The 20,393-nt window shown below is 35.8% G+C and overlaps 1 non-coding gene across 1 annotated transcript; it reads right to left on the bottom strand.

Annotated features, from left to right (window-relative positions):
- Positions 1-18,470: 18,470 nt before the first annotated feature.
- LOC141716154 (small nucleolar RNA R71) lies at positions 18,471-18,577 on the bottom strand. The gene has a single exon (XR_012572874.1). It is a non-coding gene; the product is annotated as a small nucleolar RNA R71 (small nucleolar RNA).
- Positions 18,578-20,393: the final 1,816 nt, after the last annotated feature.

Below are 20,393 nucleotides of genomic sequence, written 5' to 3'. Positions count from 1 at the left end.
GCAAACTTCAATATACACAGTGAGTAGTCAATTCAAATTAATATAATTAGAATGCATGTGATTTCTGCTTTAATTCAGATAACATATAAAAAATTGAATCAAAGGGATAATATGTCAATCAAAAGTGATGACCACAAAATCTGTTGGGATAAGATGTGAGTCCAAAGGGATAAGGTTGCTTTAGATTCTTGCCTATAAATAGTAGTTTCCAATTGTCATTCTAGCATAAGTTTATAATCTCATACATATTTATCTTAGCCATTGCTGTGATGGAGAGGCAAGAAATGTATTTTTGTAGCGTGGAACTTGAGATATCTAATATGTGGACCGGTGAATATGCCAGTAGGCGTTGGGAGTGGTGTGCTAGCCGGAAGTGTGCTTAATTTGTTTGGCTTGATAAGCCGCTGACAGGCCGTGCTTTGGAAGCTGTTCACCAGCTTTACAAGGAGATGGACATGAAACACTATGACATGAAAATGGAATTGTGGGCATATAATCAGGAGAAGTTGGTGGCGATTCGTGCTCAGGTGGTTGAGAAGGTGCGGGAAGTGGAAACCACCATCAACGATGCTCGAATTTAATAAATTCGAAGGTCGAATTGTCCCCACTTGTTTTCAATCTAGAAGTTATATTGTCAAGTACTGTTGCTTTGAGGTTGTTGTGCTTTCAAACTTTTGTTTTCAAGATAGAACTTATATTTGAGATAACAAATAATTCCTATATAGTAATCTCAACTTAACTATTTTACATTTGCTACTTTCTATTCGTGAGCTTATCTAACATTTTCCTTATGCTTCCATACCATTTTCGGGTGGTTAAAAACCTTTTATCTAAATATTTTTTTTCTTAATTTAAATTTTTTTTGTCAAAAAAGTATAGAAATATTACTATATAAAGTTACAAAATTTAAAATTTGGATTGAATAACTATATTTTCAGAAAATTTAAAAAACACTATCCGTTATACTAGTTCACATTTCCTTCTAAGGAAGTATGTTTGGGTGCATATAAATATATCTTCTTTAAATTTTTTCCCGGAATTTGTTTTGTCAAATAAAAGTATTGTACTTTTACTGCAACATTACGCAAAAAAATATATTTTATAAAGATATATTATGCTTAGTAATCCTCACAAACTGCTTGTTGAACATGATTTACTTTTGTATTACAACGTAACAGAAAAGGAAAAAAAATCAACAATCTCACGCCACTTCGAGTGGCGTAGAGGGGTCCAACGCCACTTCAAGTGACGTAGTGGTCTATTTTTACAAGTTTATGTTCAAGGGGACTACTTAAACAAAATTTATGTTCAATTAGCACAGAAATCAAACGGAGCCCACTATAACACTCTTGCAGTATAGGACTGGATGAAGGCTGTAGGTGTCGGAATTTTATTGAGTTGCTACTACATAGCTCTTGATATAAATGTGAAACTTATGATTTTTGTATATATTCATACTAAAAAAGTACAATATAATATATACGTCCCTACAAATATTTCTAGAATATTTGTAGATATCAGATTCAATGAATTCCTGATGATCAGATTACTATGTTCATGAACATATAATTAAAACAGATCTTACTAGAAAATACTAGAAATACATGAATGTGAAAGTGCATTAATTCCAACACTCCCCCTTAATGCACTTGTTTGACAACTCCAATGCGATCTCGTAGATTGCAGAACTTCTCTTTGGGGAGGGCTTTTGTAAAAATATCAGTGAGTTGTTCTTGAGACTTGCAATACTGTAGTCTAATTTCGCCTTCTTCAACTGCATCCCGGATGAAGTGATACTTGATTGCTATATATTTTGTTCTTTCGTGACATACTGGATTCTTTGCAATAGAGATGGCAGATTTATTATCACAGAACAAAATAGTTGCTTCCTTTTGCTTCTCGCCAATATCTTCAAGAATTCTTCTTAGCCAAATAGCTTGGGAGGTTGCCTTTCCTGCTGCTACATACTCAGCTTCTGCTGATGATTGTGTAATAACTTTTTGCTTTTTTGACAGCCACGAACAGATGTTTGTACCTAGTAAAAATGCATACCTTGAGGTACTTTTTATGTTATCAATACTTCCAGCCTAATCACTATCTGAGTAAGCAATCAAATTTAAATTTTATCCAGCCTTGTAACAGATGCCATAGTCCAGAGTTCCTTGCAAGTATCTTAAAATTCTTTTTGCTGCTCCAAAATGAATTTAATTAGGATTTTGCATAAATCGTGATAATAAAGTAGCAGCAAACATGATGTCAGGCCTTGTGGCGGTAAGATACAAAAAGCTACCAACTAAACTTCTATAGAGAGAGCTGTCAACCCTTGATGTACCATCATATTTTGATAACTTTTTACTGACAACTAATGGTGTAGAAACAGGCTTGCAATTTGACATATTAAATTTTTCAAGAATACTTTTTGCATACCTCTTTTGTGAGACAAAAATCCCTTCTGGTTTTTGAGTTACTTCGACACCCAAAAAGTAGTTAAGCAGCCCTAAATCACTCATCTCATATGCCTTCATCATGTGTTCTTTAAAGCCTTGCATCATTGTTTTATCGTTTCCTGTAAAGATGAGATCATCTACATAGAGACAAACAATCAGAATATTGCTTCCATTTTTCTTTACATATAAGGTTACCTCACTCTTACTTCTTTGAAATCTATTTTTTAAGAAGTATCAATTTCTTTGTACCAAGTTCGAGGCGATTATTTTAGACCATAAAGGGCCTTTTTGAGTTTTAATACTTTATTTTCTCCCCCTTCTACCAAGAAACCTTGCGGCTGCTCAACATAAATTTGCTCATCCAACTTTCCGTTTAGAAGGTTGACTTAACATCAAGCTGAAAAATTTTCCATATCTTTTGTGCTGCAAGAACAATTAAGGTTCTTATAGTTTCTAGCCTTGCCACAGGTGAGAATGTCTCTGAAAAATCAATACCATCCTTTTGAGTGAAACCTTTAGCGACTAGTCTCGCCTTATATTTCCGTATTTCTCCATTTTGATTTAACTTAGTCTGTAAATCCATTTTAGCCTGATAATTTTTTTCCTTCAGGCTTGTCTACCAGTTCCCATGTTTTATTTTTCTCAATCATATGCATCTCTTCTTTCATTTCTTGCTGCCATACATCATGCTTCACATCTTCTTCAAAGGTTTCTGGTTCACCAACTACAAAATTACAGGTCTGATAGATATCGCTTAATCGCCTCCATTTTCTTGGTGGAGATTCATTATCATCCTCGGATCCAGATTCTGAGCTTGTACATCTCTTTCATCACTTTCTTCACTTATTATTGAGGAATTAGGATGAATGATATGGTCTTCTTGTTTTCCTCTCCAATCCCAGGCTGCTTTTTCATCAAATAAAACATCTCTACTAACAATCAGTTTGTTAGTTTTGACATTATAAAGTCTGTATCCTTTAGTCTCAAGAGTATATCCGATAAAAATGCATTTTGTACTATTATCATCTAATTTAGTACGCTTTTCTCTAGGAATATGGGCATAACAAACACAACCAACAATTTTAAAATGACTTACAGAAGGTTTTTCACCACTCGATGCTTCCAAAAGTGTCATGTTTTGTACAACTTTCATGGGAAACCTATTAAGGATATATACAGCCGTGTTTGTAGCTTCTGCCCAGAACCTTTTTGGCAGCCCTTTTTCATTCATCATGGATCTGCCCATTTCAACATTCGTTCTATTTTTCCTCTCTGCAACTCTGTTTTGCTGCGGACTATATCCAGCTGTTAATTGCTTCCAAATTCCTTCGTCTTTGCAGTATTCTTCAAATTCTTTAGATGTATATTCTCCTCCTCTATCGCTTCAAATGCACTTTATACTAAAACCAGATTGCTTTTCTACAAGAGCTTTAAATCTCTTGAAGACAGTGAAAGCTTCTAACTTCTCCTTCAAAAAGTAAATCCAAGTCATTCTTGTAAAATCGTCAATAAAAATGATAAAGTACCTTTGTTGTCCCAGAGAAGGAGTCTTCATTGGGCCACAAATATCGGTATGTATAAGCTCTAGACGTTCCCTGGCTCTCCATGACTTCCCTTTAGGAAATAGAATTTTGTGATATTTTCCCATGATACAACCTTCACAAGGATCCATCTTACTTTGTAATTCTGGTAGTCCGTCCACCATGTTTCTTTGCTTGAGAAGCTTTAATCCTTGAAAGTTCAGGTGACAAAATCTTTTATGCCAAAGCCATGACTCTTCAACAACATCAGCCTTTAAAGCTTTGTAGTCAAATATTATAGGAAAGTTTCTATTGCTCTCCATTATTACTTCAGCAGTGGCCTGATTGTTGTTGTTCTTGTCAAAAATCTTGCAAAAGTTATTTTCAAAAACAACACAATAACCATGCTCCAGAAGCTGTCCAACACTTAACAAATTTTCTTTCAAATCTGGAACAAGAAGAACATCACTGATATATTTTACACCAGATTTTATTTTGACAGCAATTGTGTCTTTGCCTTTAGCTTGAGCTACTGTCCCATTTCCCATTCTCACCTTTGGATTTACAGTAGTATCCAGGTGCACAAAAATATTTTCATTTTCAGACATATGATTGCTGCAGCCAATATCGAGGAACCAAACATTATTATCTTCGTGGTGACTAGAATGACACGCATAAAATAAACAATCTTCCTCTTTGTTATCCACCTTTTCTTCAGTAAAATTTGCTCTTTCCTGAAATTTAAATTTGCAATCTTTCTCGAGATGACCAAATCTATTACAATAATGACATTGTGGTTTCCCCTTAAACGAACATTTAGATGTCATATGACTAGTCTTTTTGCAAATTTTACAGAATAATAGTTTAGAATAATAGTTCTGCAAAGCCTTTCTCCACGATATTCCACAAGCCTTTAGCCCGTAGAACAATCTTCATTTTTATCTTCCAGTAGTCATAATCTTCACCATCGAAGAAGGGAGTTATTGATGACTAGGACTCACCACTAGGAACTGAAGTAGATGCCATATCTAACTTCTTATTTCAATCCCAGATTGGAATCGACACACTGCTCTGATGCCAATTTGTAGGAATTTTATTGAGTTGCTACTGCAGAGCTCTTGATATCAATGTGAAACTTATGATTTTTATATATATTCATGCTGAAAAAGTATAATGTAATATATATGTCCTTACAGATGTTTCTAAAATATTTGTAGATATCAGATTCAATGAATTCCTTATGATCAGATTACTATATTCATGAACATATAATTTAAACAGATCTTACTAGAAAATACCAGAGATACATGAATGTGAAAATGCATTAATTCCAATAGTAGGCCGTAGCTAGCTTGATAGAAATTCAGCATGCATGGCGTGCTGTTCTGGGTAGAGGTGGCCAATCGTGCGGGTTCGAACCGCACATTCGGGACCGGCTCGTACGGAAACCGTAAAATATTCGGCCCGATTCGGGCCGGTTCAAACCCGCACAACCCGCCGAAATAAGCGAACCGAATACGAATTTAATTTTAAAAAACCGGAACCGGCACTAACCCGCACGACCCGCACAGGCGAAGCCCGCGTGAGCCGCACGAACTGTGCAACCCGCACAGCCCGCACAGCCCGCACGGCTGTAGCCTGTAGCCTGTAGCCTGTAGATGACTAAATGGAATCATGTCTTCCATGTGGATTATTTCAAAAGTAAAAGATAACCATGGAAGAAAAGAGGGACCAAGTTGTAATTTCACGTAGAGAGACTTTGCACACATTGAAATACAGCAGTGGGAAATGAAAAAGAAAGAAAGAAAAGGACATGAAAATCACAGTCAAAAACAGAAAGAGGGGTAGAAGAAGAAACAAACCATAGAAAACCTCATCATCATCCAAAAAAACAAACAACACTCCATACCATTCTCAACTATAATATCCTATCTATTCTTAATGGCACAGCTGGAGAAGAAAAACAAAATATCAGAAAAAGCAATAAAACAACAACACCAACAAAAGAAAAGACCATGTCTTGAATTTTGTCATCATGTTTCCACTTTTACCCTTCTGCAACCCCCCAAAATATTCCCACCTTGATCAATTTCTTGTTCCCTAAACATACAATGTATTTGAAGTCTTTGTGTTTGAAGTCTTTGTGGGCTTTTTGGGCTTTTGTTTTTTCCACATCAAAGCTAATTACAAGAACCTTCTCACAACCCGCACAACCCGCCTGTTCAACCCGCCAGCGAACCGCCCGCGAACCACCCCGAACCGCCCGCGAACCGCCCGCGAACCGAGCCGAATACGGGTTACCGTATGTCAGCTCAACCCAGCCCGGCCCGATTCGCTCGCCTCCCAGTGTCGGTTAAGTGTTCAATTTTTCCGGTTCCAACCCGCTTCCAACCCGGCCCGGACCGCCCGACCCGCACGGTTGGCCACCTCTAGTTCTGGGAGTACACATGTTTACCGTCTTGCGCTGCCATTTTTACCAAGTCTATCACCCCCTATATCTACTGTATGTCTGTCTGTATGTATGAATTCAAGTTTGTACATGTGATGTTTTGACCGCTACTTTCCGGTAATTAATAGTTTCTGCTTTCATTATTTATACCACTTATTAAAGTTTCCATTGCGTACTGCTGTTCTAATACTTGATATTTCTTCAATAATGTTAGATGTGCACAAGCTTTACATTTATTTTCTGCAAACAGCTCCATGCCATTATGACAATCTAGATTCTAGAGTTGTATCTTATTTCATTGTATATTTTGGCACTGTAAATATAAGTATGATAATTATGATATTTTTCGACTTTAAATCCTAAATTACGTTTTTTTAAAAACGGGTTTAATATCAACTCAACCCAATTTTTTTCTAGTTGAACTAAAAGCAAACGAACTCATAATAGAATGAGTTAGATTCTCGTTTCCAGTTCGCGGGATATTAAAAAAAACAAGTATATGAAGTATAAATAAAATTGCCGGCTGCAATATACTGCGTCCGCTCCATTGGGATATATATGTGTATTTATACGTATTTCGAGATTTTTATAAAATATAATTTTATAATATTTTTTTCAAATATTTTTTTTGAATAAAAGTTTAAACATTAAATTTTAATTTAAAAAAAATTAAAAAATTATTATGAAACTATACTTTAAATGAGTATTGAAAAACGTGTCAAAAAGTGATGTATAAAATATAATGGGACGGGAGTCCAGATATGTAATAGTGTGGTACTCTATGATGCAACATGAGTTGATTGAAATTAAAAAAAAAATTAAAAAAAATTGGTCGCCTTACACCCCTCATCGTCATGGATTATTGGCTGACAGAAGGAATCTCTCAAAGCCAGTGAAGCAATTGCAGGGGTGGTTGAATTTCCAGACTCCCCCCACATATTTTTATTAATAAAAAAATGTGCCCTTGTTTTGTGTACCTGAGGTCCAGAACTTACCATTTACTCATTACACTATTTTTCTGGAGAACCAGACAAATTTAACACACCATTTCTAATCATCATTTAGTTTAAGCAAATCATATTGCTCAAACATTGGCAGCTGGCGACACGGGAGAATCGTTTTAGTACTATTTTAAACAAAAATCTTTACGGTGGAAGATGTGAAGTATAAATTCCCGTTTCCCACTTCTTTTGTTCTGATGCCTTCTCTTTTCTTATTCACTTTGCAATTTTGCATCTTTTTTTTTCTTAATTCAAAATAAATATTCGCCTTCTTAAACATTAATAATAGATTATAATCACTCCTTCCCATTTTTTAGGGTAATCCTTTTAAAATTAAATTTGTCCCCATATCATACATATGTATATCTCTTATTTCAATATTAATATAAAGATATTTTCTTAGAACTATTAATATAATTTTTTCAAGGTTTAACATTTTCTAAACTTAATTTTCATTTTTATTTTTCAATATTATTATTTAAGGGTACATGTAGAAAACAACAATTTAATAAACATTTTTATCAATATGCTTAATTTTTTAAAAATACTACCTAAAAACGTGAGAAGGTGATATAAATAGAATATGTAGTGATTATTAATGACTTAAGTTGGCTTAATGATTCTTAAAAAAATCGCATTTTTAGGTCATGTCTTTTGTCCCAAGGCATGTTTGTTTAAGTTTATTTTAATCATATAAATGTTTTCTTTTTCAAATTTGATCCAGAGAAACTAAAACCAGCTGTAGCAACAATATACTAATACTAATAAAAACCATCTAAAAACAGTGAAGTAATAAAATAATGACAAGCGTAACTCGAAGAAGTAATTAAAAAGTTCGAATGTGATTAATTTTGTAATCATCGATGCATACATTGAATAAAACCAAGTATAACATACTCAATAGTCGATCCAACTAAAACACTAAAAAGGTTTTGATTCAATGCCTTCAATTTCACCAATAAGAAGAAACCGGGATCGTACTGCTGCTGCTGCTGCATGTTTCGTCTTGATTTAAAGACACATATGTTCAGAAATTCCACTTGAACATGATGGTGAAGCCAAAGGAGGGCCTGATTCAGTGCTTTCACGAATAATAAAATTATCACATTTGGCAGCTAGCTAGCACATCATCTTCATTTGTAGTTGTTTTGTTCACTTGATGCTTCTTGCCTTTTCTTCTCCTTTGGTATGTGCAAAAGATAACCCAGTCTTCCATTTTCTGTAACAAAATTAAACATGAGAATGAACCTAAGGATAAAAACACAAAAGAGAGTATATTAACAAGAAAGCCAAAGGGGCAGTACCTGGTTCAAAAGTGTGGCACTTCCAGAGGGTACAAGTGAGAATTCTTTCATGACCCATTGAGTTCTGCTGCTGTGGGGATAAATCCCTTGGTGAAAAACCCAAGATTTCTTAGTCCCAATAATAGAACCAGTTGTTGAACAAATGTACTTGTCTTTGCTTAAAGCTTTCCAATAACCAGACCCATCAGATGTTGAGAGCCTACACTTCTTGTAATGATTCCAACTTCTTTTGTAGAAGAAATACTTCTTCTCCTTACAATCACCTTTACCGAAAACAAAACTATGTCAGTGCAATTATATATACATGTACTGGCGGCGCCAAGATTTTAAATTAACACCATCTAAAATAATGTAAGAATATTGAAATACAATACTAATTGATTCTCTTGGCTTCATACCTAGGAAGAGAGATGGATGATAGACGAAGAGATGAAGATGTTGAGGGATGATGGACGTAGGGAAAGGAAAAGAAAGGAGTTTGGGTTTGAGGTAGTGAAGAATAAGTTCTTCATCTGTGGGACGAAATCTATATCCAATGGGAAGTTGAAGTTGAACACCACTATCATTTCTTTCATTGCCATTGTTGTTCATCATAGTCCAGAAAAGTTGTGTTTGTGTTTCTAAGGAGCTAGACAAGTTGGGGTGGTAGTTGTATGAACATAGGAGTATTTATTTGTTTCCTAGTTCTAAAGGGCAAAGTCTTTTGTGTCGTTGGAATGTGTCAATTAACCCTTTTATTTTGGTATGGCCTCCATGTTTAGATAAAATTAAAATTTAAATCGCATGTCTTCAATTTTATTTATTGAAAATCGAATATGTCGGTTCATTTTTAATTTCAAAAATCTCGATTCGATTCTTATTGACTCAGTTTAGATTATGAAATAGTCAGCTACAAAATTTAATAAAAACGTTATATTGAATAATCAAAACTTAGTTGTAATAATTGATTTAGAGTATTAAAATACTTTTTACATTATAGACATGAGACATATTATCATGTACTTTTTATAATTTTAGATTAGAGTAGAATAGTAAAGGTTCCATATTAAAGAGTGAAGCTATTTAGCAAAAAAAAAAAGATGAAGCCTAGAGTTAGCCATAAATTATCATCTTGTAACAGGATCGAATATTACAGGTTTGAATTCTTCTTTATTCATATTAGTTTAATTATGTTTCTTTTTTTATTAGTTGTTTTATTTATTTATTTATTAGTGAGTAGTTGTTTCTAGAGCAATAAACGGAAACAATGTTGCATTATAATATTGACACAATTTTCACAGTAATTTGGTTGATCACAGTTAATTCTAATTGATTATGTATTGATGTTAAATTTGTGTCATTGACCGATATTAGGAATTAATTCTATTAAAATATGAGTATGATCGAGATATAAAACTAGATGACATATACGATTTTCATAATTGATATTGAGTTCGAGAGCATCATTGAATTTATGAGAGCGTTAATACTCAAGAGAGATTAACAATTGCTTTAATTGGTTGGTTAATTGAATTACAAAAAGTTACTAACGTGTAAATATATTTTGAGAGTGTTAATACTTGAGAGAGATTAACAAACTTTAGTTGCACGACCACTTTAATTGCTTTAGTTTGGGTGCCAATTATTGTGTGATCATGGTAATTCCATGTTTAGCAACTAATTAATTAGTTAAGTGTTAACTTAGCTATAATTATTAGTTAGTTATAATCTTTACAATCAATTTTTTCTTGAAACAATTTATAATAATTGGATCGAAAATCGATTGAACTTGTCTCCTTGTGAAATTTATAATATTGATGGTTCTAAAATTTGTCTATTAAGTAGATCAACTATGGAAGACAGCTGGAACTGGAATAGAAGATTTTATCATCTCAGTTTCAACAATATCAATGAACTTATGAAGAAAGATCTTGTAAGAGCAATGCCCAATGCATTGTTTACTCCTGATGGCCTATGTGTTTATTGCCAGAAGGCCAAATTAAGGAAATCATCTTTCAAGAGTAAGACTGAATCCTCAATTCTTGAACTATATCATTTGTTACAGATTGATTGCTTTCATCTGTTTTAGGTGATTGCTTCTTTGTGAGATTAAAGTGACTCACCAACATTATACTTCCGGTCTTCGCATCATGGACACTGAATTTCTGCAACAATTTCTCTACATACTTCTCTTGAGATAGTTTCAAAGTACCTTCATCTCTATCCCTTATGATGCTCATACCAAGTATCTGTTTTGCTGCACCCAGATCCTTCATCTCAAACTACTCAGACATATGTCTCTTTAGTTTGTTGATTTCCCTCATGTTTGATCCTGCTATCAACATATCATCAACATACAATAACAATATGATATAAGATGAATAAAACTGTTTAAAGTAACAACAATGATCCATAGCACTCCTCGTGTACCTATTCTTCATCATAAAGTTGTCAAACTTCAAGTACCATTGCCTTAGTGCTTGCTTTAAACCATACAAGCTTTTTATAAGCTTGCAACAAGGTTTTCTTTCCCATCTACCTGAAATCCCTCTGACTGAACCATGTAGATGTCTTCCTCAAGATCACCATGTAAGAACGCGGTCTTAACATCTATTTGCTCTAGATGTAACTCCTCTGCAGCCACAATACTTAGCATAATTCTAACTATAGTCATCTTAACAACGGGAGAAAATATATCGGTATAGTCAATACCCTTTTTCTGTTGATAACCCTTGATTACTATCCTCGCTTTGTATCTCTTGCTTCCATCATATTCTTCTTTGATCCTGAACACCCACTTATTCTCTAAAGCCTTCTTTTCTGCCAGTAATTTTGTTAAAGACCAAGTCTCATCATTCTCAAGAGAACTCATCTCCTAATCCAATGATAATTTTCACTGAACCGAATCATCCACTTCTACAACCTCTGAATAACACTGAATCATCCACTTCTCCTAGATTTTCTTACCTCAGTCTGTGGAGTTACTGGAACCCTGTTGTTAGATATTGCATGTAACACAGGGAGGGTGAATGTGTTTCTTTCATTTGTAGCCTTTTAAAATTGTTTGGATTGTAGGTGAACAAAGCAGTTAAGATATTATAGAGATATTGTGTTTACAGAATTAATCAATAAGCACAATATTTTCAAAACTCACTTAATTTGTATTAATTATGTTGGTATTGCTACTAATTCTGTGTTATTAAGAAAATAAGAACTCAGCTTCTATCTTGATAAAATACAAGAAAATTTAAATCTGTTTGTTACTTGTGAACTAAGGACCCGTGCATACTTTATAAACTAGCAACACGAGTTTACAATACTTGCACTAAAATGTATTAAACTACTTTCTAAATCAACCTTTTTCTATTTTCATTTCTATCTTAGCAAATCTGTGTAGAATCTTGCAGGTCTGTGACCACCCTTTTTCCAGTTAATCTTGGCCCTTGATCTTGTATTATTCCAGCTACTTTGTAGACTTTTCAATCTAGTGAATAGATCATTTATTGACTGATAATCTTGAATCTTGAATTTGTCTACATTATTTATTTAAGAAGTATGTCGAAATCCTGAGTTTGTTCTATAGAGAAGTGACATCTCGATAAGTATAATGACTTATCGAGATCTCTGAGTTCTCTATAGGTATACTTGACTTGTCAAGGTCTCTAGATTCTTACATGTGAAATGACTTGTCGATATGTCTGAGATCTCTACATATAGAAATGACTTGTGGATATCTATGAGATCTCTTTATACATATTTTGACTTGTCGATATCTCTGAGATCTTTATATGATAAATTGATTTGTCGATATCTCCAATTCTTCACATCTTCATTTAACTTGTCAATAAATCTGAGTTCTCGACTTTTCGATATCTCCAGTTCTCTACATCTTCATTTGACTTGTCGATATCTCTGAGACTTCTCTATAAGCCATTTTGGACTTCTCTACAAGTCATTCTGGACTTCTCGAATGACTTCTCGATATAACTTGACCCGTGACTTGTCGCTATCTTGACTTAGAATATTTTTCATACAACAGCTTTATTCAACTCCAAACTTCTACATCTTTTCTCTGAGGCATGATCATGGCTTGATCTTCTTCCTGAGTTTATTTCTTAGCTTGAATCTGTTCACAGAAAAATCCCCCGGTCTAATCTTCCAACCATTTTTACAGACTCAAGAAATATAATAAAGAATACAGATTTAGATTATCATTCAACTTAATCTTAAGGTTGTCATTGTGACTTAATCTTGTTATTATACATGCATGTCTTGTACAATAATCTCCCTCAATTTGTGAGAAGATTGCTTATCACAAATTCATGCATGATAACAAGACTAACCCCAAGCTAAAATCAAATACACATAAATTGAAAGATTGACAAATACAAACTTGTATCCATCGAGTAATTATATCTGTACAAACATTACAGACATTAGGTAATTTTTTAATAGCCTGGTTCTTTCGTAATGAGGTCCATGAGATTTACTAGCACTTGGAGTTCTTCAATTATTTCTGTCCCTCTTAAGGATTCTACCAGTTTGAGCCATTCATCCAATGAGTAATTGTTGAGGTAACCAACCCTGAAACTTGAAAATCTGCCAACTTGAATGTTTAGAAACTCCCCATCTTTTGTGATTCTACTCAGCCCCTTGCTTTGAGTTCATTTGATCTTTGTTCAAACATTTCTATCTGCTTAGCATACTGTCTTTCCCTTTCCTCCCCCTCAACCTTTATTCTTGCATGCCTCTTATTTCTTTCTCTCAGCCTCTCTGCTAGCACAACCTTTCACATTTTGGTACTTGAATCCCTTGCTTTTATTAAACTAATCACCCTCATCAATTGTACGGTAGAAGTGTTTTCAATAACATCCATGTTCAATAAGATAATGAGGCATCCTTGAAATAAATTCTGACTTCACTCAAAGAGACAACCCAAACTCTGACTATCTCTTCAACTTATTGTTGGAGACACTCTTCATCTATTATACTCCTCGAGATTGGTAGAAAATCTTCTTGATTAAAACAGTTCCAGATAACTCCATTTTCTGTTGTGATTTTTCTTGGTTTTCTTCCTGTAGTTTTGAAATGAGTTTTGGTTGGTAGTTTGAATGAAAAAGGTTTTGATATTTTCTTTAGTGTGACTTGGTTGGCTTTGATAGGTATCTTGAGCAGAGAGTTTGTAGTTTGATTGAATAGAAATTTAGGCTTTTTAGGTTGGATTGGTTGAGAGTTTGTTTGGCTTGACTTGGAGGGGTTAAGTAAGTTGGATTTGTGAAATATTTATTTCCTGGACATTTTTCTTCTTTGTTTCCCTTTCTCCATACCTCTTCTTCTTCTTTCCATCATTCTTCCCCTCCTCCTTTCCTTTTCTCTTCTCATACACTGTTAAGTGACATTTATGTTCTTTTTGAACACTTCATAAAGGCTCGAATTGGTGTTTTGTACTCAAGTTATTTGTGTTTTTGATGTGTTTTTGTAGTGTTTTGCATTGCAGGGCATATTCGAAAGCAGTAATGGTTTTACATTATTTTTATGCTAGAAGAATGTTAGGATGGAGCTTCGGTTGATTGCGTGGAAGAAGCCAGCAATTGTAGTCAAGAAAAGAAGAAATTTCCAGTTTTTCCAGAAGCTCAGCGCGGCCGCGCTACACTTGGGAGCGGCCGTGCCGGATCCCAGGGCGGTCGCGCTAGGTCAATTTTAAAGAATCCTGTTTCTATTGGAAGACTGATTTTATGGAATCCTGATTAGATGGGCTATTATTTAAAGACTCTTTAAAGACGTTTTTCACAACAGAGACTAAGGAAAAGACAAGAAGAAGACCTAATAGCACAAATTCAACGAAAGAGAAGAAGAGCTTGTTTTTACTTGTGATTTTTTGCTTAAGTTTTAATCTTGGATGCTTGTTTTCTTTATTGTTTGAACCTAATACTCTTGTTAACCTACTTTGTTAATTTATTCAGTTTATAAAGACTTAGTTTATTTACCATGCTTCATCTGAACCCACGGTGATGATGAGTTCGGTTATGAACTAATCGTTATCGTGGGGTTCTAACAGATTTACTTATGAATTTCAATAGTTAATTTGTTTCGATACCTAAGTGTGTGATGATTGTATGATATCCTAGTATTGGTTGTGCTTATTCTTCTTATGAGCATCGCGAACTTCTAAGATAGCGTGTTAATCTCTATTGAAGCGATATTGAATATAAAGGTTTAGAACTTGCCATGCTAGCATAGGTTCATGTATTTGTTATGCATAATTTATAGGTAATTTTAACCATATTACTTGCCTTATGTAATCATGGTAGATAACTTGCGTGTTAAACCTTTATGTTGTCAAATTCTATAGATATATAGGGTCTCAACATATTTGGTGTCTATTAAACTTCTATCTCCTTTGTGGATGTCTGGTAGTAGGGTATTCGTACAATAGAAGTTGGCATTTAATAGTTTCATGTTATCTGATTAGTTGTCATCACTAGAGGTGGCCAAACGAGCGGTCCGAACGAACCGTGCCGAATTTTAGGTGGGCTGATTCAGCTAATACAGGACTTGTGAACGGCATGCTTAACTGGATGAGCTGTGCCGGGCTCGTGCCGATTCAAGAAATGAGAGCCCGTGAACGGCTCACGGTTTAGACGAGTCAAACGAGTTATAGAATTGTACTAGTTGCATGCTGCGATTTATTAAAGCAGGAGCCTGGGCCGTGCCGAGTTGGCGAGCCGAGGCGAGCTGCATCATTATTTTATATTTACCAATTTCCATTTCCTGTCCACACAATTCAGTCCATCAGCCACCACTTCAATATAATAATATTTATAATTAATTATTTTAATAAAAAGCACAATGAATCATGTGATGATTTAGACTGCTGCTGTCTTGCTGATATTCAAGGAGTGATGATTTAATTTAGTTAGTTGATTATTAACACGAGCCAGGCGGTTCACGGGCCGAATAACGATTAAGCCAGGCTCTTATTCGTTTACGAATTACACGGGCTGGTTCGCGTCTGGTTCGCTTGCCGGTCCGTTCGCGGTTTTAACAATCCTGATTCGTGTTCGGTTCGCATCTACAGGCGGTTAGTGCCGAATAATTAACCGGCACGCAACGAGCCTAGTCAAGCGAGTTTTAGGTGAGCCGATTCACGTACGTGCCGAGCCAAACCGGCCGTCTGGCCACCTCTGGTCATCACCATTGCATGCTAAGGTTAAGAACAATGACTTTGAATGAAGTAATAATGAAGTTAGAATCCCATATTTGTCTCATATAAGTAATTCAACCTCAATTCTCTTAGTTAATGCTATTTAGTATAATCTCTTAGTTTAATAAAAACCCAATTTGTTATTTGTATTAGCAGTGAACGATAGCCATATCATTGTTGCATAAGTGCATAAATTGAACTTAACATAAACCAGTCTCTATGGGAACGAACTAGAAAGAATTCTATATTACTTGCGAACACGTATACTTGCGTGTAATTTTAGCGCATGTTTTCGTCCTAACATACACCTTGTTGTCAATTGCTTTAGAAGATTGACTTGGATTTGATCCAGAAGATTTGTGCTCATTGTTGAGTGGCATTTATGACAGTTTATAACGCTCCATAAGCTCTAAATTGATGTATTTGTACTCAAGTTATTGGTGTTTTAATGTGTTTTCTAGTATTTTTACATTTCAGGCATTAATCTGGAATTCAGGTAAATTAGCATTGATTTGATGCTAATATGGTGTTAGGATGGTGTCCAAGGAATAAAGGCTTGTGAAGACCAACTCATTGCAGCAAGAAGCGAAGGCAATTTCAGTTTTTCCAGAAGACCCGCGCACCCGCGCTGTGCTAGCACGCGGCCGCGCTGTGCTTGCGCGCGGCCGCGCTCTGCTAGCGTGCGGCCGTGCCAGAGAAGCAGAATGTCAGTGCGACCGCGTTGGTGAAGCAGAATGTCAGCGCGTCCGCGTTGGTGAAGCGCGCGGCCGCGCCAGGTCAGGATTCCAGATTCCTGTTTCAATTAGAAGACTGATTTTCTGGGCTTTTGTATTAATTGGGTTGCTATTTAAAGACCACAAAAAGACATTTTTCATAACACAGCTTAAGGAGGAGACAACAAGAAGACCTATAGCACAATTCGACAAAGGTGAAGACGTTCTAGTTTATTCTTGCGAATCTTTATTCTAAGTTGTAATCTTGGATGCTCGTTTCTTATTTTGTTAAACCTAATACTCTGGATTACGTACTTTGTTTATTATTTGTTTTATAAAGACTACGTTTATTATACCATGCTTTCATCGGAACCCACGTTGATGATGAGTCCGATTATGGGCTAATCGTTATCGTAGGGGTTCTAGCGGATTTATTTATGAATTTATTTAGTAAATTTGTTCCGATTAGTGTGTGGTGATTGTATGATAACCTAGTATTGGTTGTGCTTATTCTCCTTATGAATGTCGCGAACTTATAAGATATCGTGTTAATCTTTAATGAAGCGAAAATGAAATTAAGGGTTTAGAACTTGTCATGCTAGCATAGGTTCATATGTTATTGTTATGAATGATGCGTAGGTAATTTTAACCATCTTACTTGCCCTATGTAATCATGATATATAACTTGTTCATTAAACCATTATGTTGTCAAATTATATAGACATATAGGGTCTCAATATAATTGGTGTCTATTTAGCTTCTATCTCTTTTGTGGATGCCTGGTAGTATGGTATTCATATAATGAAAGTTTGCGTTTATCAGTTTCGTGTTACCTGATTAGTGTCATCACCATTACATGCTAAGGTTAAGAATAAAAAGGCTATTGAATGAAGTATTTAATGAAGTTAGAATCCCATGTTTGTGTCATATATTATTCAATTCTCTTCAATCTCTTAGTTAATGTTCTCTAGCATAATTCTCAATAGTTAATCGTAGTATAATCAAAACCCAAATTGTTATTCGTCTTAGCATTGAATAATAGCCATATCATTGTTGCATAAGTGCATAAATCATAAAGTTAACATAAACTAGTATCCGTGGGAACGAACTAGAAATAATTCTATATTACTTGTGAACACGTATACTTGCGTGAATTATTAGCGCGTGTTTAGCGACTAACAAGTTTTTGGCGCCGCTGCCGGGGACTCGGCGTTAACTTTTAGTTTATGTGCTTATCATTAGTGATCGTTAAAGTTCATTGACTCGGACATTGTTACTTACCTACTCTTTTTCTTGTCGTGTTTCAGGTACTCTAGCGAGCGTGTATGCATACGCGTTCGCGGGCTCGTAAGAGAACTCTGGATCAAGCCGAGGAGGAAGCTGTAGTGATTCGAAGGGAAGTTTTTAAGGATGAAGAGAAAGTAGAAGAAGAAGAGGAAATTGAGGAACCAGCTTTAGTAGTGATGGGAGATCAAGCAGAAATTCCTAAGGCTTTGATGGACTATTCTCAGCCTAAGATCAATGATATTCAGTCAAACATCATCAGACCAGCCATCTTCGCCAATACTTTTGAGATCAAGTCGAGCACAATTCAGTTGTTAATGAACTCAGTTCAGTTTGGGGGTTCTCCTACAGAAGACCCCAACATGCACATCAGGGATTTCATCGAGATCTGTGACACTTTCAAGTTCAATGGGGTGACCAAAGATGCTATCAAGCTGCGACTCTTCCCATTCTCTTTGAGGGATAAAGCAAAGTGCTGGTTATATTCTCTACCACCAGAGTCTATCACCAAATGAGAGGATCTTGATCAAAAATTTCCCACTATATTCTTTCCTATGGCGAAGACTGCTGCAATCAGGAATGCTCTTACTCAGTTTGCACAACAAACTGGAGAATCTCTGTGTGAGGCTTGGGATCGATATAAGGAGATGCTAAGGAAGTGTCCACACCATGGTATGCCTAATTGGATGATTATAAACTGTTTCTACAATGGTTTGGGCGCATAGTCTTGACCTATGCTCGATGCAGTGTCTGGTGGAGCCTTATGGGCCAAAAACTATAATGAAGCCTATGAGTTGATTGAGCTCATGGAAGCTAATGAATACCAGATTCCTATGCAAAGAATGTTGCAAGGCAAGGTAGCAAGAATTCTGGAAGTAGATACATCTACTGCTAAAGCTGCTCAACTTCAAGCTTTGACGATGAAAGTGGACTCTTTGGCTAATTATAAAGTTAATCAAATCACTAGTATTTGTGAACTTTGTGCAGGGCACATGAAACTGAGTAGTGTGTGCTATTTCTAGCGAATCATCTCAATTTGTGAGCAACTTTCAGAGATCATAGCAACAAGTTCCAGCCACTTATCATCCCAATAACCGCAATCATCCTAACTTCAGCTGGAGCAACAATCAGAATACGGTGCAACAACCTTATCAGCCATACACAACAAAGCAATATAACCCTCCTGGTTTTCAACAACCGCAATATACCCCTAGGCAACAACTTCAACTTCAGCAGTTACCGCAAGCTAATGAAAAATACGAATTGGAGGAGTTAAGGCTCATGTACAAGAGCCAAGCTGTTTATCAAGACCTTGGAGAATCATATTGGGAAGACTGCGAATGCATTACTAAATCATCAACATGGAACGCTTCCAAGAGATACTGAAGTGTCAGGCAAGAAGGAAGCTAAGGACCATGTTAAGGCAATTACATTGAGGTCTGGTAGGCTTGCAAATCCTGAAAAAGCTAAGACTCCAGAATCTGAAATTGAGGTTGAAGAAGAAGTGCAGAAGGAAGTAGAAGTGGAACTAAGGAAGACTACTGTTGAGCACACTCCTTCTGAGGGTAATACAGGGGATAAACAGATCTATCCTCCACCTTTTCCTAAGAGGCTGCAGAAGAAAAAGCTGGAAAAGCAGTTTGAGAAGTTTCTGGAGGCGTTCAAAAAACTTCACATCAACATACCTTTCGCTGAAACTCTTGAACAAATGCCTAGTTATGTGAAGTTTATGAAAGGTATTCTCTCTCGAAAGGTGAAGCTTGATGACTTAGAGACCATTGCTCTCACGGAGGAATGCAGTGCTGTGCTGCAACATAAGTTGCCTCCGAAGCTTAAAGATCCTGGAAGCTTCACTATTCCATGCACCATTGGAAATGTGTCATTTGACAAATGCTTATATGACTTGGGAGCTAGCATCAATCTAATGCCTTTTTCAATCTTCAAGAAGTTGGACTTACCAAATCCAAAGCCTACTTATATGACTTTGCAGTTGGCCGATCGTTCTATTACTTATCCACGAGGAATTGTTGAGGATGTTTTGGTCAAGGTGGATAAACTCATCTTTTCTGCTGATTTTGTAATTCTTGATTTCGAGGAGGATAAAAAGATTCCCATAATCTTGGGAAGACCTTTCTTGGTGAATGGTTGAACCCTGATTGATGTGCAGAAAGGTGAGCTCACCATGTGAGTGTTGGATCAGGATGTAACTTTTAATGTGTTCAATGCCATGAAGTTCCCTACGGAAAATGAGGAGTGCTTAAAGGTGGAATTGGTTGATTCTATGGTTACTTCAGAACTTGATCAATTGCTAAGGTCTGATACCTTAGAAAAGGCCTTGTTGGGGAATTTTGACAGTGAAGATGATGAAGGGGATGAACAGTTACAATTTCTGAATGCTTCTCCCTGGAAGAGGAAGATGGATATGCCTTTTGAATCTCTTGGAATGGAGGAGATGAACAAATCTCCTAAGAGCCTCAATCCATCTATTGAGG

This window comes from Apium graveolens, chromosome 3 (genome assembly GCF_009905375.1).
Source record: "Apium graveolens cultivar Ventura chromosome 3, ASM990537v1, whole genome shotgun sequence".
In the NCBI taxonomy this organism is placed as follows: Eukaryota; Viridiplantae; Streptophyta; class Magnoliopsida; order Apiales; family Apiaceae; genus Apium; species Apium graveolens.
The sequence above is the reverse complement of the archived record's forward strand: the minus strand, read 5'-3'. Positions and strand labels throughout refer to the sequence as shown.